This window comes from Eupeodes corollae, chromosome 1, assembly GCF_945859685.1.
Source record: "Eupeodes corollae chromosome 1, idEupCoro1.1, whole genome shotgun sequence".
Taxonomy (NCBI): Eukaryota; Metazoa; Arthropoda; class Insecta; order Diptera; family Syrphidae; genus Eupeodes; species Eupeodes corollae.
Window position 1 is genome coordinate 42,362,095 of NC_079147.1, and position 27,840 is coordinate 42,389,934.

Consider the following 27,840-nt stretch of genomic DNA (forward strand, 5'->3'; position numbering starts at 1 on the left):
CTTGTTTTCGGAGTCTTTTCCCACCAGCATGATTTAAATGGAAGTCTGTACGATATACGCAACAAGCATTCGAAACATCTTGTCCATGAATGAAGAGTGGATAACCAAATCGGAAGTTTTCTTCAATTACTAGACTTGCACCAAATTCATTTCCTTAGGAATTCATCAACAAAGCAAACATTTTGATGCAGAATTGGTGTTTGATAAAATTGTACAATGCTCCATTTAACGATTGTAAATATCAACTTAAATAAAATGTTTAAACTATAGCCGTTTGTGGTTATGGTTTTGGTAGTGAGTTGTTCTATAAAAAGGAAAAAAATAATATATTTTTGCTACTGAAAATGAAAATCATGAGCAAATTTTACCGATCTGAGATTTCATTTTGGTTTCCTCATTTCTTACAAGTTCTGGGCATTTATTAATGAACATGAACTTTATCGGACGGCAAAACATAAAAGAAGAATTTCAAAAATGTTTCTATAACTCAACACCGGTACTTTCTTCAACCAATTTTAAAGGTGATAATGTTATCCGAAAAAGACACTCATCCGTGTTTGTTGAATCGGAAAAAACTTGTTTATATTGGCTATGGCCGAAACTTCCGTCAAAGCCCCATTTAAATTTGAAAAAAGCATGTGTGTCGCCTTTTACTTCAGAAATATCGGCAATACTTTCCACATTTTTTTCGAGAAGTTCGTGAAGGTCAACAGAGGCATTGGTTTCCGAAACTTCTCTTTTTTCGGAAGTATTTGCTTTTTGAAATTTTTCTATTGTATAAACTACGAGTAGGAAATAAGTCCTTATGAAAATTGTTAACTACTTATCTCAATATATTATATTTTTTCGGAAAGATCAAGATCTAATTATAGTGCTTACGTATCTTCAAGTGGAAATGTCTCTTCCATCTGACAAGAATTAACTCGAATACCAGAGGAATGTTCAGAAACTTCTGCAGCGAATCTCAGCTCTTCAGATGAATTGGAGACTAAAAACTTCGCAATTCTCTTTCCTTTCGCCTTTATTGACGAATCTAAAAATGGATTTTGAGGTCTGCTCCGACTAGTTTGTGGTCCATCATTAGACTATGTACTCTGTAAGTGATTTAAAATGCTGGCAGGAAGTGTAAACTCCTTGAACATTCCATTACCGTTCCAAGTTTCCATCGAAGTTTTTAATTTTGGACCTTAAAATATTTTTTTATTGTAACGGGACTATTATTTACCCTTAAGTCAGTCAAAATTGAAGTTAAAATATTATCAATTCTCATTTTTTTGTTGAAAGATATCCACTTTTCATACATTTGTTGATATTTAATAGTTGGACCTAAAAACTGAATTTTTTAAAGGTTAGCAAATTAATTATTTCCCTAAACCACAAATAACTTCTAAAATGTTAGATTCTTTTTCTCTCAAATCCTTAATCACAAATGAACAAAATTATAAAAATAAATGGAACACCCTATTATATGTCAACATTGATACATACAATCCAAATACTCATTTATCTTTTACACTGAACATTTCTATAGACTTCAAGCTGGTAAAGTATATATGTTCATATTTTATGAATGACACAATCAGTTGACGATTTGACGATTAACACATTCTCACAGGACTAAGAATATTTTAAGGAAGAATGTCACGTTTTGCCTACAGTATAATGTGGTGTTTTGTTTATGTTATACCTTTTGTCAATCTAAATTGTGTGGATTAAAATTAAATTTACTGTCTGGCTTTGAACTTACGTATAAACATAAGGATTCTACAAATAGAAGCTAATTGGATTTTTTACACAAAATTTACATGCCAAGGATATGGGTATTAAAATTTTAAACTAGGCTCCTGTATACGTGTATTTTAATATTTTTTTTAAAATTTTATCAAACAAATCATTTTCAATATTTTTTTTTTAAAATGTATTTATTCGGACTAGTAGGGAAATAGTGGTGAAACTTACTTAGGTCCTCAGAACTGCTATTTCCGTTGGGGACTCTTTAAGGGACATAGTGTCTCTCCTACGCCTACGAGCCATCATGTGCGGTTTCGGGAGATGTGTTGCAGCTCCCTTAAATTCCTACCTAGTGACGCTGATTAATTCTCGACTATCCTATCGTCCAGCTCTTCTCTCTTCTTGTGTGACCGGATTTCACTGCATTGCTTGAGCTGCAATGCAGTCGTTTCCTTCGAAGCGTATGTTCAATCCATTGCCACTTAGGCCTTCGTATAACTGAAAATCCTAAGGACTTGCGAAGACATCTATTCACAAAGATTTGCAGTTTCCTTGTAATGACTGAAGTTACCTTCCAGGTGCTGAACCCATAAAGAAGTACAGATTCGACACTTATTCGAAACAGTCGTAGCTTTGCTCTTAAGCTAACTTTAATCCATTTTTTTTTAAACATGACGTCTTTTTCAGTTCCGCTTTCGATGGAGACGATACTTCCAAGGTACTGAAAGCTCTCCACTTTCTCTACCGGTTTTAACGGAATTAATTTTCAGTTCCACGACTTCTGCTTCTCTCTCCACACTTTTGTAATTTGATGCAGATCCATGATCCTATGAGAAAGTAAGCAAACATCATCCGCGTTATCCAAGTGGATGTCAATGTCCCATGATCCCTCCGTTTCCTGACAAAGCTGCGTGCAGTACGTCACTTATAAATAGCAAAAACAATATTGGGGACTGAATACAGCCCTGTCTGACTCCGCTACGGATTTCAAAATCATCTGACAACTTACCATCGTCTGGAACGTGACACTTGGATCCATAATAATGTTGGTATGATAATAGCAATTAGTTTGTCTGTGATGCCTCTCCTCTGCAAATCTAACCAAATACTCCCTGTTAACGCTATCAAGGGCCTTTTCGAAGCCGATAAACAGCAGGTGTAGTAGTGCTCGTTAATCAATAATGTCCGCAGGATGTTGATGTGATCAATACAGTAGGATCCAGCGCGGAATCCTATACTTGTTCAGCATCGAGTGTCCTCAAGGTGTTCTCTGATGCCTTCCAGTATGATTTTAACTACGATTTTGGTAACGGCAGGTAGAACGCAAATCCCTATCCTGCTTTCGAACTTTGTAAGATCAACTTTTTTGGCAGCTTGACGATCATTCCCTTTTTCCATTCATCGGGAAGCTTTCGGTGGTCCAAATATCATTGGCGCTGCTTGTAAAAGCTCTGCAGGAATTCCATCGAGTCTTACCGCTTTGTTAATCTTAAGTGCTTTAGTTGCGGCTACAATCTCATCTTTACTGGGATGTGCAATGCGGATACGGGGATTGGTTTGTTGGGGGGCTTCGGTTTAAAACCGAGGAAAAGCGCTCTTTCCACCTTCTGACTTGCTCATTCGAGAACAGCAAAGTACCGTCTACTTCATTCACCAGGTGTTGCTTTGAGCTGTGTGCACCGGTCAACTCTTTAATTATTCAGTGAACGGTTCTGCTGTCGCACCTGTTTGTAGCTCTTCTGCTTCTTGCAACATTGTCTTGATGTAGTTACGCTTGTCACGGCGGCGCGGCGGTGCACACTGCGATAAACCCTTTTCTTTTTCATTCGGTACGAGGATTCCAGCTAAATTCTTGGGATGAAACTTAAGTTATGAAATGGGGTGTTTTGGGGCAATAGGAAGTTTTCAAAATTATTTAGTAGCACAACATTATTTTATAAGTTTTTTTTTTATCCAAAAAGGAGTCTTGAGTGTTTTGAAAATGTGTCTTAAATATTTATTTGAAGTAACATCATTACAGTTACTTATTTTTTATTTTTGCAAGAAGGTGGGTAAAGACCCTTTTAGAACGTTTGAATATGAGTACGGCAGGTGTTATGTACGTTAAAAATTAAGGGCTTACCTATATTGATCCGGTTGAAAAGGTATATTTAAGGAGCCAATTCATTTTTATCGATTTAAAAAACGTGATTGGTATTATAAAGTATCTATAACTGGCTATAGAGAGATTATCATTGTGGATTAAGGGCTAATGTCTATGAGAACGTGATGGGATAAAATATTTGTTGTTTGTTTGATTTTATTATTTTTAAGGTACATTCAAAATTGTCTTTGTTGTGTTTTTTTCATTATTATGGATGGATTACGGTCGGTGTAACGATATTTTCAATATTGAATATTTTCTTAGAAAATACAGTTAGACAGTAGACATCAGATCAACACCTTTTTTCTTATGTCTCATATTTTAAATATATTAACTCAATTGTCCTTATTTTGAATTTATTTAAATTGAAATAATTTTTCATTCTTAAACCTATGTTGCACAATTTACAGAGATATGTATATATGCTACCTTACTACTGCCAAGTATGTATTTTGTAATCAATTTTATAAAGCTTAAATACGAGATTTGAAGGAAAAGCGACTGTTAAAAACCTTCATTAAACATAAATAAAAAAAACATAAAAGCCGTAGATGGGTTGAGAGAAGGGGTGGTTTAAACACGAAGGGATACAATACTCATTTGAAATCAGCTTTTTGCAAAAGAAATATATTTATGCACATAATATTATACATATGTAAGTTTCCGGAATTACAAAGCCAACCCAACTGAGGAAAACCGGAATAAGTTCAAACAAGCTAGAAAGACCTGTAACGGACATATGCGACGCATTAAATTTTTGCATGACCAGAAATTACGGCAAAAAATACTACAATGTCCCAATGGTAGTAAACATTTCTGGGCATTTGTAAAAAATGTGCGTAACACTACGTCTTCGTCGGTTCCGACGCTTGTTTCCAATGACTCTGCCTATGTAAGCTCGATTGATAAAGCCAATTTACTTGCAGCACAGTTTGCTGTTAATTATTTTATGGGACGAATCTTCTTTCGCACTCGTTCAGTTACTAGAGTACTTAAAAATCTTGACATTCACAAATCCGCTGGCCCGGATAGTATCTCCGCTATTGTTCTGAAGAGGTGTTCTTCAACGCTGGCAAAACCACTGCGTAAGCTTTTCCATCTATCCTATTCTACAGGTCTTTTTAGAAGTGGATAGAAAACTGCATTTGTCCAGCATGTAAGGCGAATCCTCCTCACTATCCAATTGCACTTATATCCCTTCTTTCCAAGGTCATGGAAACGCTGATCAATTTTCAGCTTAAGAAATATCTTGAAGAACGAAAGCTTCTTATAATGACCGGCAGTATGGCTTTCGATGAAATAGGTCCACTGGTGATCTCATAGTTTATCTCACCGAACAGTGGAACAAATCTTTACATCGTTTTGGAGAAAGTAAGATTATGCTTCAAAAGCATTTGATAGAGTTTGGCATCAAGCTCTCTTATCGAAAATGCGTGCATTTGGTATTGATGAATCCCTTCTTCGTTGGGTTAGAAATTACCTTTCACACTGTTCAATCCAAGTAGTATTGGACGGGTTTAAATCTGAAAACTTTCAGTTGAGCTTTCAATCGCGACGGACGTTGTTTTTTCTCTATTGCCCTATTTTCTATCATTATGATTTGTATAATCTGTAATAAAGCGGAGCCTATCGAATCTGTTTCGTGTGCGATCTGCAATTCGTCAATGCACTTAAGTTGTGCTAAAATCAAAAAATCTGATTTTAATATAATAAAATCCAAAAATTACTTTTTTATTAAGTGTGAAAGTTGTTCTACAATTAACTTATCTAGTTATATTAAAAACATTGAAAATTTCATTGGTGGTTTAACCTTGAACTTAAATTGTCTAAGAAATGAATTCCCTAGTTTATTTTCTATAAACAACAATAACACTAAAGGAATTGTGACGCGAAGCCAAAATAAAGAAAAGGTCATTGAACCTACCGTCATTCTACCCAAAAAGTGTTCTGTTGTTAAACAACAAAAAATAAAGAAACCCGAAAATAGTTCGTCATCTTCCATGCAAAATAATTTGCTTTGTCCACCTTCTTTCTCTCTACCTTTGCCCAACCTTTCGTCTAGTGATACTCTAGTTTCTGTAATCGCGACCAAAACATTAACTTCAGTGTCTACCTCCTCCATACCGTCACCTGCCCATCCTCTTGTAATGTCTACAAGTAGTATAGACAATACTGAGAGCTTACTAGGTATACATAAACCGGTTTTGTGCAACGATGCTGCTCCCTCTCATATTGTTATTGCAAGCAATAACAACAATGATGACTCTTCTGCTGCATCGACTAAATTAAGCACTGTTGGGTTGGTCTGTGATTATGATGATGATGGAAAAATAAAAACTAATTTAACTGATGACGTCGGTGATGATGATAACAACAACGCTGTTGCTGCTGTTGCTGCTGCTGCCGCTGATGTGGTCATCGATGAGAATGGAGATGTTTCTTCTTTTGCTGCTGTTGATGGGTGTGAAAGAGAAATTGTTCACATTGATTCCGCTTTGCTGTTTCCTGCTGATGTCTCTATTTCTAACCAGAATAGAGAAGTAAACAAATCGCTTGAATTTGTAAACAAAAAACCAAATTCGACCCATCGGAAAAAATTAAAACAAAAACAACAACAACAACAGCTTATTGGAACAGGTGCAAGTTCTCTTAACGCTTTGATGCCTACGAAGTGGCTGCATGTTTCAAAGTTTCATCCTGAAACTCTTCCGGAGGATTTAGTCAAACATGTCTCCGAAAATTCTAAAATACCTGCTAATGTGTTCAAGTGCTATAAGCTTATTAAAAAAGGTTCTCAAGTATCTGATTTAAAATTTGTTAATTTCAAATTAAGGGTCCCTGCAGACTGTTTTAAACAATTATTGAGTGATGCAGATATATGGCCTAGATCTGTTAAAGTAAAGCAATTTATAAACTTGTCAAAAAACGAAATTTCTCGCCAATCGCCCAGTTTAACATAACATTAGACGCCGTTTATGTTGCTGAATTATCTTTAAACAAAGTTCAAATTCCAAATTACGCTGTCCCTGCCGATGATGTAATTGCTGCTGCTGGTGTTGTTCCTGTTAACATTGTTCCTGATGATGCTGTTTCACCTGATTATCAAAGAACGCTAAGTAAAAGTATAGATAGTTTATCTTATTATTACCAAAATGTTGGTGGGCTAAGAACAAGACTAGATCATATTTTACTTTCATTTTCCTCTTTAACTTATGATATAATAATTTTAACTGAAACTTGGTTATCTGATAATCACTTAACAACTGAATGTTTTTCAAATCATTATACTGTTTTTAGAAAAGACAGATGTTATTTTAAGACATGCATGGAAAGAGGTGGTGGAGTACTAATTGCGGTCCGTGCCACTTTGGCATGTAGGCAAATTGAATTGGAATCAAACTCCACTATTTCTGACCTTGATATTGATCAGCTTATTGTAAGTGTTAAAATGGGTGAATCTGAATTATTTGTATTTGTAAGCTATATTCCTCCAAAGAGCGATTTGGATTATTATAAAATTCATTTAAATAACTCAAAATCCATTTTAGAAAATTTAAAATATTCACAACATGTATTATTTACAGGAGATTTTAATCTTAGTCATATTGAATGGATATTTGACACCGAGGACAAATGTTTAGTCCCTTTTAACGTTTCATCTGAAATAGAATGTGTAGTTATAGACTTTTTTGGTCAATATAATTTAATCCAAATCAATTCTCATTACAACGTTCTTAATCGAATTCTTGATTTGATTTTTGTTGATAATGATTTTCTTATTTGTCTTGATAAATGTAACTTTCCAGTTATTGCAAATTCAATTCATCATATAGCCATTGATGGAAATATTCATTTCTATCATTATTTAAAAAAGGTATCTAACGACCAAAATATTTTTTATGATTTTCGAAAAGCTAATTATGACGGTATGGTTGATTATCTTTTGTCTATTTCGTGGGATAACGTTTTTTGTTCATCTGAATTAGCTAGCGTGTATTCTTGTTTTTTAAGTGTTTTGATGGGGGCAGTTGACGAATTTGTACCTAAAAAGCTTTCTAAAAATAATACTTGCCCTATCTGGTATAATAAAAGGTTGACCAATCTTAAAAACAGAAAAAATAAGGCATACAAATTGTATAAATCTGACAAAAATAATTCTGAACTGCGTTTAAACTATCTAAATTGTCAACGAGAATTCGATTGTCTCAATAAATTCTTATATCGTAATTACTTGTTTTCTGTCGAAAGTGACCTCAAATTAAATACCAAGCGTTTTTGGAATTTCATAAACTCAAAGCGTAAATCTAGTGGATTTCCTAGTAGTATGAAGTATCAGGATACAATCACAAGTGATATACCTACAATTTGTAATTTATTTGCTGACTATTTCCAATCAGTTTACTCTTCAGATACTCCCCCTATCCAGAGGTTACCTTATATAAGTAGAGTTGTCAATATCGGTTCTTTAGTTTTTAGTCCATTTGAAATTAAAGAGGTTTTATCTAAATTGGATATTAATAAGAGTGAAGGACCTGATGGGATTCCTGCTATTTTGTTAAGGAAATGTTGTATTGCATTAGCTCAACCACTTTCGTGGATTTTTAATCTTTCATTAGCCAAAGGGCTATTCTTGGATTGCTGGAAGGTTTCTTATTTATCACCAATTTTTAAATCGGGCTCAAAACAGGATATCACCAATTATAGACCCATATGTAAAATTTCTTGTATTCCAAAAGTATTTGAAAAACTTGTCTGTAATAAGTTGACCGAGCTATTTCATAATCATATTTCAATTTTTCAACATGGGTTTGTAGCAGGGAAATCAACGGCAACAAACTTAGCATTATTAAGCAATAACATCATAACAAATATGGAAAATGGTTTCCAAACTGATGTTATTTTTACTGATTTTGCTAAGGCATTTGACAGAGTCAACCACAAAATCTTGTTAAATAAATTAACTTCTCTAGGTATTAACTCTTTTCTATTAAAATGGGTTGAGTCATATTTAGCTGGTAGAGTTCAAATAGTAAAAGTTGGTAATTCGCTCTCAAAATTTGTTTCTGTTCCATCTGGTGTTCCGCAAGGAAGCCATTTGGGTCCATTACTTTTTTTGTTATTTGTAAACGATATACCTGATCTATTTCAAAATTCAAACTGCCTTCTTTTCGCAGATGACCTCAAACTATACCGTAAGATTTCTTGTCAAACTGATTGTTTTCTTCTTTTGGAAGATCTGTCCAAGCTTGACAATTGGTGTAAGCAAAATCACCTTCTCTTAAATGTTTCCAAGTGTCAAGTTTTGTCGTGTTTCCGAAATTCTAATCCTATAGTGTTTGACTATAATATCAACTACACAAATTTAGAACGTGTAACTAGGAAGAAAGATCTAGGGGTAATTCTAGATACAAACCTTTCTTTTTTACCGCATTATGATTTTATTATAAACAAAGCAAATCAAATGCTTGGTTTTCTCAAAAGAAACACAAAAGAATTCTCAGATTCATATACTTTAAAATCCCTTTACAATTCTCTAGTAAGATCAGTTCTTGAATATTGTAGCATTGTTTGGAACCCTTATTATAATAATTCAATTGACAGAATTGAAAAAGTTCAAAAGAATTTTACAAGATATGCGTTTTATAAGCTTAATTGGCGGATTGCAAGGCCTTCTTATTATAGTAGGTGTTTATTGTTTGGTATGCATTCTCTTTATGATCGTCGGGTTTATTTTTCAGTTATGTTTATGAGAGATATAGTTACATTTCATATAAATTGCCCTCCTTTATTAACATTAGTTAATTGTGTTAACGTACCCTCTAGAACTACACGCTATCGGTTTCAATTTTATGAGCAGTTTCATCGCACAAATTATGGCCGTAATGAACCAATCGCGCGTTGCACTAGAGAAGTGAATTTAATTTGCAATAGGATTGATTTTAATATTGATGTTTCGAGAGATTTATTTAAAAAATATTTGTTAAATAATATTAAACTGTAATTTCCTAATAAATTTAAAGAATTGATCTTTTTTTTTTCATAAACTTATATTTATTAATTGTAAAATTACGAATAATAATGTATAACTTATAGTAATATTTATTTAATTTATTTATTTATATAAGCATACAGCCCCCAACAATTGTATTATTTAGTATCTAGTCTATAAAGATTGTAATCTGATTGATGAAATAAAACTAAAACTAAAACTAAAACTAAAACTAAAGATATTCACAAAATAAACGCTGGTGTGCCCCAGGGCTCCTTCGATTCTCATCCTTGTTCTTCGGATGTGGACTACCAACGGCATTGTATGATAAGCTCATTAAATTCAGATTTTGACCGCATTGTTCAATGGGGAATCAAAAACTGTGTAGAATTTAATGCTTCGAAAACTTAATGTCGCAAAAGCGTAACCCTCCCCCAATGCCATTATCCATGAGTGGTACTTGCATCGAGGAGACTGAACAGCTATCAGTGCTAGGTATGTGCATTACAAACCACTTGTTGTGGAGTGATCACATATTTGACATCGCCAAAAATGCTGCTAAGTGTTTAGGTTTTCTCCGACGATGCAAGAAGTTTTTACCCCTTCTGATCTGACTATAATTTATAAAGCCTATATTCGTCAAAAACTTGAGTACAATTCCCATATTTGAGCAGGTGCTCCTATAACCCACTTGAGTCTCTTGGACAGAATTCCAAAGAGAGCTCTATAATTGATAGGTGACCATTGTCTAACTGAAACTTTTACATCTCTCGAGCACCGTCATAAGGTTTCATGTCTCAGTTGCATTCCTCCCCTCAAACAATTCAACCGCAATACTCGTTCTTTTAGGAATGCCCATCAGTTTAAATTTGAGCCCAATTTCGGTCGTACTGTTAAGTTCAGAGATTCTTTTTTTAGTCGCACAACACGAATGTGGAATGCTCCCACTAATTACAATGTGCAGGCATTCAAAACCAATGTGCATCGGTATCTCCTTTCAAATCCTATCCTCCCTTCCTAATTACTCGCACTGTGTATAATCATTATAAGGGTATTCATATTCCCTTGAGTGCGCATACAATATATAAAAAAAAAATAAACTGTATTATTATTAATAGAAAAATAAATAAATAAATAAATAGATAAATAAATGTATGAACAAATAAAAAAATTATATTTAAATAAATAAATAAATAAATAAATAATTAAATAATTAAATAAACGAATAAATAAATAAATAAATAAATATATAAATGAATTAATAAATATATAAATAAAAATATTAAATAGATCAGCACAAAATAAACAGATACACAAAGTTAATGAATATATAAACATATAATAATATTTAAAAAAAAAAAACTGTGAAATAAATAATTTAATAGACAAATAAGTTACATACAAAATAACGTTGAAATACAAAAGAGATACTAAACAATTGGAAAAATAAATAAATAGAGATATAATTAATAATTGTATAATAATTAATAACAATAAAACATTTATCAGTCTTCAATAAATAAATTAAACAAATTTGCTTACAATAAAAATTTTATCATTCTGAACAAAAATAACGTTTTATAACGAAGTTTAAGAAGCTAGATTTGAGATAAGGTAATTGCCGGAAGATAAACAAGAAATTGTATATTTTTCACTTAATTTTGAAATAGCAAACATGAAATGAATTTCACGGATGAAAATGACGAAGACCTAAGTCCGATTAAAATTCTAAAAAGGGAAAGGTCCAAAATTTGTCGTAATGGTCAGAACGGCAAAAAGACTTTATTATGAAAATAAACTTGGTTCCTTAACCTCTGGCAAAAAATGATGAAATCGGTATTGGGAAACAATCTAAAAAGCCTGTTGGTGACATCGATGTTGATTCACTCAACAAAAAGTTTACGTCCATGTCCTTAAACGTTGCTTCACCCGTTCATTCCTTTTCTGAGGAACCAACTGCTAAAAAACAGCTCTCTGAGTTTTATAAGAAAACAAGAGAAAGAGATTGTAGAGGCAATAATATCGATTAAATCTAATACTATTGGCCTGGACCAAATGGAGCCTAAATTCTTGAAACTACTGCTTCCATATATACTGCGCTATATAACCTACATACTTAACAGCATATTGACTACTTTCGAGTTTCCTTTAAAATGGAAGAAGGCTAAGATTATTCCCATACCCAAAACGCAAACAGGTACTGCTACAGAATTTCGGCCGATTGACATTCTGCCGATTCTTTCGAAGGTGTTTGAAAAAACTATTCTGGGGCAGATCCAAAAATATCTTACAATCAACGACCTGTTAAGTACCTGTTAGTCTGGTATTCGACCTTAGCGCAGCTGCAAATTCGCCTTACTTTTTTGGTAACTGATAAAATAGGAATGGCTATGGACAGTGATCATGTTACATTGCTAAACTGTTTTTGATCATTCAAAGGCTTTTGATACTGTTAACCACTCAATTTTTTGTAGAAAGCTGCGAATTAACTTTGAGCTTTCTTTAGAGTCTTGTAAGGTTGTTCTTTTGTATCTCAGCGGAAGGCAACAATGCGTGGTGGCCTATGGATACTCGTCAACATTTCTCAATGTTTTGAGTGGGGTGCCACAGGGATCTATCCTTCGACCAATCCTCTTCTTACTTTACATAAATGTGTTACCGAAAGTTTTCTAAATATTGTTGAATTCATCTTTATGCTGATGATGTGCAGCTCTTGATAAGTCGACTTTTTGGGGTTAAAAATGATGCCGTAGCTTTAATGAACGATAATCTGTTCCACATTTTATAGTGGTCAAAAAAGAACGATCTCCGCCTTAACCCCGTCAAATCAAAACCAAAAAAGAGGCTGGGATGCGACCCACACTGATAACTTCCCATCCTGTCTGTCGATTTGTCTTGCTTAAAAGTTTGTCTATATGTATTTTTACCAAATTTGCGCTCTATTTTTTGTAGATTTTATTTTTTATGAAAAAAACGGACTGTTGGATTTTTATATAAAAATTACTGAATATTGAAAACAATATTTTCTGTGAAATAAGATAAGTTTGATGCAAATATATTTAATTTTTGAAAAGCTATTTGAGCCGAAAGTAAATTTTTACCAAGTTTTAGAAAATATTGTTTTTTTTAGAGTTTTATTTTTTGTAAAAAAACTGTCAATTCGATTTTTCTCAAAATTTGTCCTAATGTTGAAAACAATATTTCTTATAAGAAAAAATTAGTTAGAATCTATTATCTCAAAGTTTTTAAAAGATATTTGAGTCGAAAATCATTTTTTACGAACTTTTGTTAATTTTTTTTTCGGTTTTTAATTTTTTGTACAAAAACTGTCTAATCGATTTTTTTCAAACTTTAACTGAATGTTGACAACAAGATGTTTTGAAATATAAAAGTAAATTAAAGCCAATATCTCAAAGTTTTGAAAAGATATTTGAGTCGAAAATCAATTTTTACCAACTTTTATACATTTTTTTTAGGTTTTTATTTTTTGTAATAAAAACTGTCAATTCAATTTTTGTCAAAATTTTATCAGATGTCAAAAACATTATTTTTCGTTGCACAAAATTGTTTTAGAGATGAAATCATATTTCAGTCGTAAAATTTTGGAGGTGACAAATTTTTTTTTTTCAGTTTTATTGATTTATAAAAAAAAACCGTTATATTGATTTTTTTCAAAAAATATATCTGTTTGGTATCACGTTACAATATATTTTATAAAATTTAATTCAAGTCTCTAGCATTTTTGGTTCGTAAGATATTTAGGGTTAACCAAAATTTTCACCTTTTTTTCAACCTGCTATAGTAAAAAAACCACCCACGCAATTTTTTTGAGAGCCCTTTCTGCATCTTTCTGCCTTATTATCTGTATAACAAAATTTATTTGAAGTTGATATCTCTTCTGGTTCTTGAGCTATGGACGACGAAAAAAACGTCGCGAACGTACGGACGTACGGACGTACGGACGTACGGACATACGGACGTACGGACGTACAAACGTACGTACACACGCACGCACAGACATCTTTCTAAAAATCTTTTATTTCGACTCTAGGGACCTTGAAACGTCGAGAAATGTCAAAATTTTCAATTTGACAAATCGGACCCATTACAATAACTTCCTATGGGAAGTTAAAAAAATAGAAAAATAAAAAAAATAGACATTTTTCAAGGATACAACGTCTCTATCTTTATTTTGCTTTAATATTATGTTACACATCTCAATACTCTATTTTTCTATATAATATCTATGCATACGGCTTCTTCCTAGTATTATATTGTTCTTATTTACATTTTTGATAATTTCTCTGTTGTTGTAAGAAATGATTTAAACTAATAAAAAAACACAAAAGAAAATAATACAACTTCACAAAAATATCAAAACATCTTTTATCTCTAAAGCAAACCGTACTTATACTCCCCTATCACAAATTCAAAAGTCCTTGTTTACCATTTATTAAATGTTCTTTTTCTCTGAATATACTCATATAGGCAACAGTTCTGGGAAATTGGAAAATATTGGCCATGGTTGGTCATAAACAAAATCCATAACTTGTTTGCTTTCATCGCCCCCTGAAAAGACATCATCTCAAATAAGTTAATAAAAAATAATATTACGTGAATATTATCATTCTATTGTTCAAAAAAAAATTCTTAAGTTTAAGGACAAAAATTCAAAATTTTAAAGCTTCTGAGACAATTTAAAGTACTTAAAAATAAAATATATGTAAGGACAATTATTAAAAATCCACTTAAAACGAAAATAAAATATACTGAATCCTTACTCATACCCTGAGGCTCATGAAAACATTCAAAATAATTTTCAAAATCCATTCAATTTAGCCCTGGCAAAAACTTGGCGCCTTCGAAAAATACCATAAAGCCTCTGTGGCGCGTCTTCACCGGGCGGCGCGGAGCGTTGATGGTGGTGGTGGTGGTGGTATTGAATGTGTACTCATAGGTACTCTTCACAATAATCTAATATATATTTTCCTTATGTTTTTCTTCGAAATTTTCTAGGAAATTATGCGGTGCCTGTTATCATCTGGCAGAGAAAGATTTTCCTTATTCTATTCAACTTGAATGAATATGAAAAGATGAAGAGGGAAAAAGGTGATTGTAATAGGCATATTTTCTGGTTGAATAGTTATCCTATTTTAGTTTTTGTGTACGTGAAATTGGTTTTTAAAGCTTCAAAGGATATTTTTATTATTTTGTAAATTTCGTATTGAATCATGGCATTTAAATTTGTTACTATGTTATTAAAAGAATAGGCATCTACTAAGCTTGTACTTTTCAGAAAGCTATACAAATGTTAAAAAACAAAAAAAAACAGAGGCATATGTAATTTCTTTTAAAGAATACACACATTTAAATAGCTAGACTTATCTTTTCCTAGGAATTTATATGAAGATTATTTGGAAACAAAAAGTTATAACTCTAGCTAAAGTAGCAAACTTACAAAAGAAGTAAGTGTTAAACAAGAGGAACGGGCTCTTAGTTATAAGTTTGATGCCCTCATAGACAAAGCTTAACTCTCGTTACATAACTATAACCTTAAAATATGGCGGGTGCAGTTTTATGGTATGGATCTGTGTTTTTACTAATAAATTTGATTTCAAGTCAATATTATTTATATTGAAAATCTTTATGGTTCTCAGAAATAAGTCCGTAGTCTTTATAAACAATTTATAAAGTTCTTTATTGATTACTGCTTTGAATAGAATGAACATTCCAAAAACTTATTTCTAAAACAGAACAATTTCAGAAAACTTAATTATAAAAAAACAAAGTATAAAAACATTCAAGTTAATATAGAACGTTTCTTCAACACCCCTTCTCATTCTTTATTGTTGACAAGTCCAATGTTCATTCTAAATCTTGTAAATTTGTCTGTGGGCAAAGGTTTCGTTAATAAGTGTGCAAGCATATTATCTGTTGGACAATATTCACACTTGTTACTTTTCTTTTCAACGTAGTCTTTTATAAAATGAAATTTAATGTCAATGTGCTTAGATATGTTGTTGAATTTATAACCTTCGACCTACTTAATACAACTTTGATTGTCTTCGTAAATGAGAATTGGTTGATTTAATGACTCTTGAAATTCCGATAGTAACTGTTTTAACCATAAAGCTTCTTTTGCGGCTTCAGCAAGTGCAATGAATTCAGCTTCGGTAGATGACAAAGCTACACAAATCTGCTTTCTACAACTCCAAGACACAAGTCCACTGAAAACTTTGAACAGATATCCGCTATTCGACTTTCCATTGTTTCTATCTTCTCTCCAATTTGCGTCTGAAAAACCGACAAGTTGTTGATTGTTGACTTCACTGTATGATAGCTGAAATTTGGATGAACCTTTTAAATAACGAACTACTCTTTTTAATTCAATCCAATCTTCTTCTGTTGGTTCACATGTTCACAAATTGCTGCGGATATGTGAGGTCTTGTATTAAGTGCAATATATAATAAGCTGCCAATCAATTTTTTATATTCTTTATTGTTTTTAAGTCCCTTCTGTGTTTTGTTTGATTTTCCATAGGATGGTTCAATTGGTATAGTTAATAGTTTTGCTTCTGAAAGACCGGTTTCAACTACAATTTTATCTATGTAACTCGACTGTGAAATTTAAAATACAAATCTTCTTTCTCTTTCAACTTCCAGTCCTAAATAATTTTGAATTGATCCAAAATCTATTATACCAAAATATTTCTTAAGATCTTTTTTAAATTTAATTATATCTTATTCATCATTTGCTGCTATAAGAACATCATCAACATAAATGAGAACAAATGGATTCTTCTTTTTTTGAATATAAAAGCACGGGTCTGCTTGACTTTGTGTAAAACCCATTTCGACAAGTGCATTGTGAATGTTCTTGTTCCATGAACGAGCTGATTGTTTTTGTTCTTACCTTGATTTGAAACCTTGAAACCTTTTATTTGTTCCATGTATACTACCTCCTTCAAATCACTATTAAGAAATGCTGTCTTGCAATCAATATGATGAATCAAAAGTGTCCATTGTCCCGCTATTGCAAATAATGTTCTTAAAGTTGTATGAGAAACAATTGGTGTAAATATGTACCTCTTCGTAATCGATACCATAATGTTGAGTGAATCCTTGCGTTACTAAACGTGCCTTAAATCTTGTACCATTCATTTCTTCTTTGCGCTTAAAAACCCACTTACAACCTACTGGTTTTCGATCCATTGGTATATCTACCAAGCTCCAGGTATTGTTATCTTCTAGTGATTTCATTTCAGTTTCATAGCTTTCAACCAGGATTCTCGATCTGGTCCACAAATAGCTAAATGCTAAAATGTGTCAAATCAGGTATTTTCTCAAACCATCTTTCATATGGTGTTTTTCCTGTAGATCTAGTGATAAGCCTGTTCTGTATGTAGTTTGCTGTAGATATGGCTTCACCCCATAGAATTTTCGGAAGTTTTTCATCAGAAAGCATACATTTTGACATCTCAACAAGTGAACGATTCTTCCGCTCAGCTACTCCATTTTGTTCCGGTGAGTAAGCTGTCGTATATTGTATAAGATAGTATAATCTTTGGTTTCTTATTCATTGTGTTCTTAATCATTGCAATGTATTCTTTTAACTTTTCAAATAATTCAGATTTATGTTTAAGTAGATATAAATGACAATAACGACTGAAGTCATCAATGAAAGTTAACATATATGTGTTACCAGACGGAGTTGGCACATCCATAGGACCACAAACATCCGTATAAATTATGTCAAGTACCCCCCTTGAACTAAAATCAATCTTCTTTGGAAATGGAGCACGAGTCGATTTTCCAATTGGACAAATTCAACAAGAATTTTGATTTTCGCAACTTTCAATATTCATACCCGTGGAAGTCGCTTCGATTTTATTTCTAAAATTGCGTCACTTGATCGATGACCAAGTGGTTTGTGCCAATAATGTATATATTTTCCTGCACATTCTACTTTCGTTACAAAAATATTTTCATGCTGTGACAAGGAATATAGATTTTCTTGAATTTTTGCAACGGCAACTGACTGTCAACTCTTATAAATATAGCAAGTGTCATCTTTAAAATTAACTTCACATCCTTTAGCCGTTAGATTCTTTACTGAGATTAAATTCATATTAACTGATGGAACATAAAGTATTTGTTAAAAAATACAGTAGTTTCTTTACGAAATTCATTTAAAAGCTTGAGACGAATTTTTCCCTGTCCTTCAGGCTAAATTTGTGTTCCATTAGCTAGTATAACATTGCTTTTGATGTTTGTATCAATTTTTTTTTAAATATTACCAGCTCTTAACAAATCTAAAGTTAAAAGTCAATGGGATAAAATTTTAGACGATTTATTTTGAATGTTAAATCCATTTTTAAAAGTTCCGCAAAAAAAATTATACTATTCCCCATTAAATAAATGCGGTAGTTATATTGCAAAAATGATGTAGTCAATACGACAACTGCTGTAGACATTACGACCACTGCGGTAGTTAATATGGCAAGTTTTTTGAAAACCGAAATCTATATATACCTAAACAGTAGATTGAATGGTCCAGTCATTAGTTGGGAATTCCAATTGATTGGTCCGTTTAAGAGTAGTTGCTTTGTTTATTTTCACGAACTGTCACTTTTTAGAAATCGTTTTATGGTATTCGTAACAATTTTTTTTACGAAAAAACAACGATTTTCAACGATTCGAAATTAAAATTTCGCTCAATTGTATTTTATCAAAGTGAAATAACGCTGAATCTCAATTTTCAGCAAAGTGAACACCAAATTGGACTTATTTTACATTCAGCAGTGTGTTCTGCACATTACGGTGTTTAGACTATAAAATATTCACGAAACAATCTTAATCGGTCGCCAATTTATTAGCTGTCTAGTGATTTATTGTTATGAAAATTAAAAGTAGATCCCAATCGAAGATTTAAAATAAGAAGGCAGAACGCAGAAGTCTTTACAGTACAAGAGTTTATTAGCAAGTGAATAGAAAAATATTATACAAAGATAAGAAAAGATTATATAACTGAATATTTATGTTAAGTCTATAAGAGCCTTACGTTACATTTTTACTATACAATAGTTCCTCTCAACAAAAATATTTTCTGAGACAAAAAATAAACTAAAAACATAAGCCCAAGGCTTCAGTAAATTTCACATGTTTAATTTTTGATATATTTTTCGTTTGGATGTCATTGCCTCCCGCACATAATGATATTTTATATAAATACATATGTTTGCTGCGTGCTGGTATAATGTGGTTCTTGGCTTGATGTTGGGCGCTGATGATATCACCATTCAAAACGGCAGGTAAAGCTGGCCACAGACGATGAACATGTTGGTGTGATTTGTTGGTGTTGGGCTGAAAATCATTCGTGTATGGGCGTGTTGGCCAACAAATCGACGGTTTATGAAATATTTTGTAAACCGTGAAGTTGGGGCTAACATGTTGGCTGTGTATGGACAAGTTTACAACACATTTTGAAGTTTTCCAACGTATTCGTCGTGTATGGCGTTGTGGGACAACAATTCGTCATTTGTGTTGTTACTTTCAATGAGTTAACATGTCGTCGCAATGCAAATTATTTATTGAAAATTTCATTGAAGCGATAAAATGTGAACCGGCAATATGGGAAAATAAGTAAATTATAATTTATTATATTATAAATAAATTATCGAACATGCTATTGCATCATCCGCACTTCTATCGCACATCTTGACTTCACGACAGTCACACAAAAAATGAAGTTTATAAACATGTTGGCCCGTGTATGGCGAACCGCTGCCCAACAAATCACACCAACATGTTCATCGTCTGTGGCTAGCTTAAGTTATCTCTGTAGAGTCCGGTTTCATTAAGCAACCTTCGTACATATATCGCTTCCTTAGCTGCAGCCGAAAGAGCGACATACTCAGCCTCAGTGCTGCTGAGCGCCACGCAAGACTGTTTCTTGGACTCCCAAGAGAAGACACTGCCAGCCAAAAAGAAAGTGTACCCAGAATAAGAATTGCGGTCCAGAGAATTACAGCCCCAGTCGGCATCGACAAAACCATGAATACGACTTCCCTGTGAACGATAATGTAATTTTAAATTAATTGTTTTTGATAAGTACCCGCAAAATGAGCCGTTTATTTTGAAAGTGGCAAAAGTCACTTTTTCAAAAAAATCGAGTTAATGGCAACACTTGATACAATTGAACGGTATCTTTTCATTTTTAAAAAAATTGAACTTAATAAGTTGAGAATTATTGAGATTTCTTCGAGAGAAGTATTGGTGATTAACGGTATAACAAATATCTTAAATAGCTCGACTTAAAACAAAAGTGACTTATGCCACTTTCAAAATAAACGGCTCAAATGTGTTTGGCTGCAGCTTTATGTTCAGCATGTGGGTTTGTATTTATCTGAGCTAATTTGCATACTGAATGCATTATACCGGGCCGTGTTGTTAGAGCTAGGTACATTAATGCCCCTATGAGTGCTTGAAATGCAGCAGAGTCAACCTTCCTGCAGCTGTCGTCATCACATTTGACTTGAAAGATAGCGTGAAGTGGAGTTGCAACGGGGCGACAGTTTTCCAAGTTGTATTGTCTCAAAAGATTGTTCACATATTGCTTCTGACCTACAGAAATCGCACCAGTTTCACCCTCGCGTTCAAACTCCATTCCAAGGAAATGTTGAAGTGGAGCTTTATCCACTTAATCGAAGTTAGCAGCTAGACGAACTTTGATATCATCCAGTTCATCTTGATTTGTACTGGCTTAATTTAAATCGTTAACGTAATCCGCAATCAGATTAAAATTACCTTCGAAATTTCTCCTGTACGAACATATCTCACTTTCACATGGTGTAAATCCAATTTGCTGGAATACATTGTCAAGCTTAGTATTCCAAGCCTGACCAGACTGCTTCAGCCCGTAAATGGCTTTGTTGAGCTTGAGCACACGTTTAGTGGCGTCTTTTCTAAAATTTTTGTTGGAGATTTATTTCTCAAGTAGGCTGCCGTTGCTACTGCTTCGGCCCATAGCGATTCATTGAGGTTTGCATGAAGTAGAATGCTCCTGGGCATTTCCACCAGCGTCGGTTTGCGCGTTCGGCGACGCCATTTTGTTGTGGGGTGTGCACCACTGCAAGCTGCGTTGGATTCCATGCTGAACTAAATAATAATTAAAATTATTATTTATATATTCGGTACCGTTGTCGCTTCGTAAGGTTTTAATTTTCATGTCGGTTTGGCACTCCACCATAGCTTTAAACAAGTTTTTTCAAAAACCTAACTTTAGACATCATAAAATATACGAATATGTGTCTGGACATATCGTCGATGAACGTTACAAAATATCGGGAACCTCCAATCGACACTTTGTTTATTGGTCCACATACTTCCGTGTGTATTAATTCTGATACATTTTACGAGAGCTTCGGGCTAGCTTTGGTACTCCAAATGAATGCTCTCCTACTGTTTGTCACGAAGAATGAATTTCATTAAATTACCGTTGAGCAGCTGTTACATTCCTATTGTCTTTGAAGGGTGGAATAAGCCAGTCAAGATATGGATATGCTGAGTCACCAAGCAGAAACGAGTTAAATGGAAAAGGTTCTTCTGTTCTCTCGCATTCCTCCTTGTATAGATCGGATCTACTTAGAAGTCGGCTGTCGTGCAAGCTCACCGGTTCTCTACAGAAAACATTTATACATTTTTTCTTTGCATTCCTGGCATCTTTGATTTTGCCTACAAAATATCCATATTTTAGGCAATTTCTTCTCTGCTTGCCCACTTCCCATATTCATGACCGATAAATATAAGCCACAAAGTCAAGTTCTTCAGAACACTCCAAGCGGTAGAACTTGATAAATTCGCGATTTCACGAAAATAGTTGTGTTCGCCATATACCACAGAAATGTATGTATTTATTTTTCAGCATAAGTTTTCGGCACCCCTTTTCTTGGTGTGGTAACAAATCGTGGCAATAACTTATACCGATCTAGTATAAATTTTAATATTTACATGTAAACGTTAATATAAAATAAGAAACATTTTGTGTATACCTATCAAAATGTGGACAGTTGACCGAAAGTGGTTTTTAAAATCAGCGTCACATAATCACAATATCCAAAAAAATACAAATATGAAAGCTTATAATAAAAAGACAAACAAATAAAAATAAATACTTACATCAACCACAGCAGCTTCCATTTTCGGGTTTTGATTGCTTTTTTTTGCTTTATTTTCAAATGTCACTTTTGAAGTACGAAAGCTACCAAACATTAAATAATAACAAATACAATTTAATTCAACTCGCTAAAGTTATTGGTTCGTAATATATTTTGAGTGAACCAACATTTTCTCTTTGTTTTCAACTATTATGGTACAAAAACGAGCCACTCAATTATTTTGAGAACCCTTCCTGCATCTTTCCGCATTATTATCTGTATATCAAAATGTATTTCAAGTCGATATCTCTACTGGTTCTTGAGCTATGGACGACGAAAAGAACGTAGCAAACGTAAGGACGTTTACAGACATCTCTCTAGAAATCTTTAATTTCGACCTTGAAACATCGAGAAATGTCAAAATTTTCAGTTCGACAAATCGGACCGATTTCAATAAATTTCTCCGGGAAAAAATATATTTTATGATAAAATTCTAATTTGTGAATAAAAAAGACGTTAGGGATGCAACCCACACTGATAACTTCCTATCCCGTCTGTCAATCTGTCTTGCTGAAAAGTTTTTCTATATGTACTCGTATCAATTTTTACCAAATTTGCGTACTATTTTTTATGAATAAACTGACTGATGGAATTTTATGAAAGAATTACTGAATATCGAAAACAATATTTTCTGTGAAATAAAATAAGTTTGAAGCCAATATTTTTAATTTTTGAAAAGCTTATTGAGTCGAAAGTAAATTATTACCAACTTTTGTTAAATTTTTTGTAGGTTTTTAGTTTTTTGTACAAACACTGTGCATTCGATTTTTTTCAAAATTTTACTGAATGTTAACAACAATATTTTTTGAAAGAAAAAAGTAGTTTAAGGCCAATATCTACAATTTTTGAAAAGATATTTGAGTCGAAAATTTATGTTTAACAACTTTTATGTATTTTTTTTTAGGTTTTGATTTTTTGTAAAAAAAAACTGTCAATTCTATGTTTCTCAAAATTTGTCCTAATGTTGAAAACAATATTTCTTATAAACACAAATTAGTTAAAAGCTATTATCTCAAAATTTTGAAAAGATATTGGAGTCAAAAATCATTTTTTACCAACTTTTGTAAATTTTTTTTCGGTTTTTAATTTTTTATAAAAAACTGTCAATTAATTTTTTTAAAATTTTACTGAATGTTAACAACAACATTTTTTGAAAGAAAAAAGTAAATTAAAGCCAATATCTCAAATTTTTTGAAATATATTTGAGACAAAAATCAATTTTTATTAATTTATTTTTTGTGAAAAAAAACTGTCAATTCGATTTTTCTCAACATTTTTCAGAATGTTTAAAATAAAATTTCTTATAAGATTAAATAAGTTTGAAGCCTAAGTCTCAAGTTTTTGAAAAGATATTTGAGTCGAAAATCACTTTTTCGCAACTTTGAGTAATTTTTTTTTTATTTTTATATTTTTTATAAAAAAAAACTGTCAATTAGATTATTCTCAAAATTCTCCAGATGTCAAAAACATTATTCTTCGTTGCACAAAATTGTTTTGGAGATGAAATCATATTTAAGTCATAAAATTTTCGAGGTTTTTTTGATTTATAAAAAAACCATTAATAGGATTTTTTTCGAAAAATATACTTGTTTTGTATTACGTTACAATATATAATATAAAATTTAATTCAAGTCTCGAGCGTCATTGGTTCATAAGATATTTAGGGTTAACCAAATTGTTCACCTTTTTTGAAACAGACATCTTTCTAAAAATCTTTAATTTCGACTCGACCTTGAAACGTCGATAAATGTCAAAATTTTCAATTTGACAAATCGGACCCATTACAATAATTTCCTATGGGAAGTTAAAAATGATTTTGTCTCAAAAACAATTTTGTGCAACGAAAACTAACGTTTTTAAAATCTGTTAAAAATTGAGAAAATTAAAATTGAAAGTTTTTTAACAAAAAAAAATAAAAACCTAAAAAAACCATTTCTAAAAGTTCGCAAACATTGATTTTCGACTTAAATTTCTTTTCACAAAATAAAAATATTGGTTTCAAACTTATTTTATCTCACATAAAATGTTGTTTTCGACATTTAGTGAATTTTTGATAAAAATCTAACAGTCCGTTTTTTTTCATAAAAAAATAAAATTTACAAAAATCAGTACGAAAATTTGGTAAAAATGATGTTCGGTTTTCGATATCAAATGAACAATATTGTTCAAATTAATGACTTCAAATTAATTTCATTTATTGAATTTGTATTTGTTTATATGAGAAATAAAAACTTTTGAGGAATGCCACTAACATTGGTAAAAATTGGGTTTCAACTAAAAAATCTTATTACTAAAAATAGGTTTTGAAATCAAACTATTTCATCATAATGTAAATTAAATTTAATAATTTTTAATTTTCTTAGAATAATTCAATTAACAACTTTTTTAACAAAACACGAAAACCTACAAACCTTTTAAGCAAGGCAAATCGACAGACAGGATGGGAAGCTATCAGTGTGGGTCGCATCCAAGCCTCTTTTCTTATTTTAAAATCTTCTCGTAGGACTTCCTTCTCACCAAAACTTGGATACTATTTGTAAACGTCTCTCTTACCACTACTGCCTAGTGGTTATTTTAATTAATATATAGTATAAGAAAGTAGGTGGATACTACGCCCTTCGAGATTAAAAAGCACAATTTGTCCTTTCATTGCATAAGCAGATTCACATTCAAGGTTCTTAGATGTCAGGAAGTCAGTCAGTTACCGTTTTGAAGTACTGTTTCACAAAAATCTCTTTTTCTTCCTTTAGTATGTTTTGGAGCAAATATTAGAATACGTTATAAAAGAGAAATATAAAGTAAATAAGAATAATTAAACAAACATTTTTAATTAGTCTATTGATTCTTAAATTTATTTTAATAACAAATTTGTGCACGTTTTTGAGGGTGTCAATATTATACAGCCCACTTTTTCTCAGCAAATACAAATTATCCTTTTGACCTATTTTATTTTATTTGGTTTTCAAGACAGAGGCACTTGAAACTCCACTTAAAATATTTTTATTTTATTACCTCATATGTGTAGTTAGTGAAATAGACCAAGTGCACAGTGCACGTTGTTAAGTTTTAATCTTTATAGGCACAAAAATGAGAACTAAAGTCCATGAAGACTTTCACCAATTTAGTGAGAAATTTAATAAAACAAACATTTCATTTAATTGATTCAAAGTTAAAAACTTAATCTCTACTGGTTGTAAATTGTTGTCGAGTGCAAATTCTTCTGTAAATTACTAAATTCCTGAACTTGGGCAGTTTGCCAAAAAATTTATTACATAAAAGTAGAATGTGGAAATGCAACCATTTTACTCTCATATAAAGAAAGAAAATCGTATCATCATACAATTTGGTAACTTGGAAGTAGCAGTATGACTTTTATAGGGTGGGTCAGAAGTTTATTCCCAATTTGAATACAAATTTGTAATTCTCCTGTTATTAATTTGTGTTTTTTTAGGGGTTATTTGAAGACTAAAGTATACTTTAACAAAATCCATTACTACTTTGGAGCTAAAGCACAAGATTCGTTCAAGTAATTGCAAACGCTCTAAAAAAACCCCGTCCTTATTAAGCATGAAGTTGGTGCTGATTTGATAACTTGTGGTTCTAAAATAAATTATGGATAAGATAATAAATCTATAAGAGTTATTACCACCCTGTAAATACACATGCAGCACACATAGGAAAAGCATTCATAAAATATCAGATTCAGATCCAGAAGAATGTTCAATGTTCAAGATGAAAATCCTTTTGAAATTCCAAATGAATGAATGCAACAGCTACCAGGAGTAGGTATACCAAGTACCGAAAGAAGAATCCTAATGCTTAGGACATTGTTAAGGAATTCAATGCACGTAATCGTACCTCTATACCTTACCTTACCAAACAATATGTAGGTAGGTATAGGTAGGTACTTGATATCTTGTGTATCTGGAGATTTTTGAAAAAGGTATTTCCAAGACTTTTACACCATTTTGCACGTTCTGTTTACGAGTGTTTTCAGTTGATGAAAACTAAACTTTCATATATTTTCCTATATAATCCTCTTTTATCATGATGATGATGATGCAGAACGTTCAAAGATGAATCAATCTTATCATTCTCTAGGACATAATCGTATGTGTGTAGGACATCAATCAAATCAAATGACTCTGACACATAGACTCATAGAAATCAATCGAGATTTTATGAAAGGTAAACCATTTGAAGTTGAAAAGTGCAACTAAACAGTTTTATGTGAGAATGTTATGCACTTGAAGTTTTATGAAATATAAAAAGTCGACTTAAAATCTGATGATTTGATTTGAGAGTGTATAGCTTTGTGGTCAAAGGTGCAAGAATGCATTGCACTTGTTAGGTCTTAGGCATAATTTATACGATTTAAGTCTTTTCAAATTAAAATTTATAACTTAAATAATTTATTCAAGTTAGGTATATGTTTAAATTATAACTTAGACTCTTCCAAAAAGAAACTGGAATGGAGCAAACATTGACAACTTCACTTTGGCGTCTCTAAAAGTTTTCATAATATTTTCTTAGTCCAATGTAAAAAAAATATAAGATTAAGCTGTTTTCAATGCAGACTATCCCAACGTTAACACTTTAGTTGTTTGTAGAAATATTGTCAGTTGATTTTTTTAAGAAATTGTATCCAATGCTAAATAATATATTTTCTTTAGGATGAATTTAATTTGAAATCAATATTTCGTTTCTGTTTTCATGTCAAAAATAAGTTTTATCAATTGTTAGGTTTTAATTTGTGTCTAAGAATTTTTTTAACATTACGAGAAATTCCAAAACCGTTATTTTTCGTTGCTTATAATGTTTTTTGGGATTAAATTAAATTTTTGTTTTTATGTGACAAATATTTTGTTTGAGTTTTTGGGATTTTGGATTTAATCTCAACCTCTTGCATAATAGTACTACGCATAAATAATTCCGCCACGGTTTTTTAAAATGCACGACTGGTCTACACAGACTTGATCCTACATCCAAAGAGTATGTTTCAAAACAGTGTACAAAACTAGATGAAATGTTTGACTGTTAACAGTCGAATTGTTATTTCCTGAACACCGGTTAATTTAATAAATACGATTTAAAATAATGAAAAATGAATATAAAAATATAAACCAGCATGGTGTTCAAATATTGGTTTCGCCCCGATGCAATGGTTGGGCTCATCAGAATATGACCATTACAGCTTGTCTTGACGCATATATTCTCGAAGAAATCGAAAATCCATATAATATGAGCTACATAGCTACATAGAGCTACTTTGAATTATATGGTTGCTACAAGTCTTCAGAGAAGATAAATTGTAGCTATTTACTATACTTACTTATTATCTATATATATAAAAATCAATGCCACTTTTCGTTGTAATCTTATAACTCAACAATGCCTTTACCGATTTGGTTAATTTTGGTCTTGAATTATTCGTGGAAGTCCAGAGAAGGTTTGTACGTAAGGAAAATTAAAAAAAAATCTTGAGAAAGTCTAAAACCAACGCCTTTCTATACTCCCATATACAAACAATTTGTACTAATACTTAAAAGCCAATTTGAACCTTTGGAAAAACAATCGAAGAAAGTAATGTTAGTATTGTCAAACAAATTTAATGTGATCATATGTCATTTCATTTTATATGTAAGCGATAATTATTGCTTTGTTGGGTTTATATTTTCCAAAATATTGTTGAATTATTGAGTGAAGTTACAATGCCACGAGCAAGACGACTAAACATAGGCCGGCGAGCGCGTAATGCAAAT